The sequence below is a fragment of the Nannospalax galili genome, unplaced genomic scaffold (assembly GCF_000622305.1).
Source record: "Nannospalax galili isolate Female #2095 unplaced genomic scaffold, S.galili_v1.0 scaffold3, whole genome shotgun sequence".
Taxonomy (NCBI): domain Eukaryota; kingdom Metazoa; phylum Chordata; class Mammalia; order Rodentia; family Spalacidae; genus Nannospalax; species Nannospalax galili.
Genome location: NW_008351466.1, coordinates 470,430 through 471,406, shown reverse-complemented (window position 1 = coordinate 471,406; position 977 = coordinate 470,430).

The window sequence follows — 977 nt, the reverse complement described above, 5'->3', positions numbered from 1 at the left end:
TGGCCCCGTTTTGGTGTTTAAGGCCATACAGTTGGCCCAGATAAACCAATTTATTTTTACTCTTAAGGTCGTTTGAGGATCTGTTCCCCGGGGGTCACATGGGCTTGGGAGGAACCCCTGGCTCCTTTCTTTTACCAGTTCCACCTATGTGAAGATAAGACAAAGGTCCTGCTTGACCATGGTTGGCTTCACTTGGAAGCATGGAGGAAATATTTCCTCTGTGTTGACCCCTTCTTTGTAGACTGGACACTGGTTCAAGTCCATTTTCTGGTGTATCCACAGCCTCCTTGATCAAGAGGACAGGTGACCCACCACAATTACAGGACATTTTGGGAGATGCTCATACACCCCTGGAAATAGTTGGAGTAAAAACAGTCCTTTACGTCCCTCTGACCAAATTAGTATAAGCCTCAAAGTATGTCTGTTAAACATTCAAGGAGGTTACTTCCAACAGTCTGGTACTTTTAATTACTGTGTGCCATGTAGATAAATCTTGGGCAAAGAGCAATTGTTCTCAGATAATCCTTACCTAGACATATATTTCTGGATCTGGTATATATAAATTGTCAGTAGGTTGTTGGGTTAATATGGTTGCATCTGGTTTTTAGAACTAGCTAGGCATTATTTATCTCTCACATTGTCTCACCCCTCCATCATGGTTTCCCCAATAAAGGTGCCCCTACTTTCCCACTTTCTCCCTTAATAATAGCCTTCTCCTATGTTCCTACCTCTCTTTAGCTCCTTCTTTCCATTTATCCACTAGGTTCCTTGTATATCCTTCCCTCCCCACTCCCTTAAGCTAATCCAATTTTCATCCATATCTCCTTATTAATGCCTGTTTCGTACTGTTCTTCTTTTTCAGGTTCTTTCTTTTCCTTTACCTCCCAGAGTCCTTTTCATTATCCTGGTTCCTGTAGTTATGTCTGGATACAGACTCACTTATCAGGATTTGGTTCTAGGATCCACATATGAGGGAG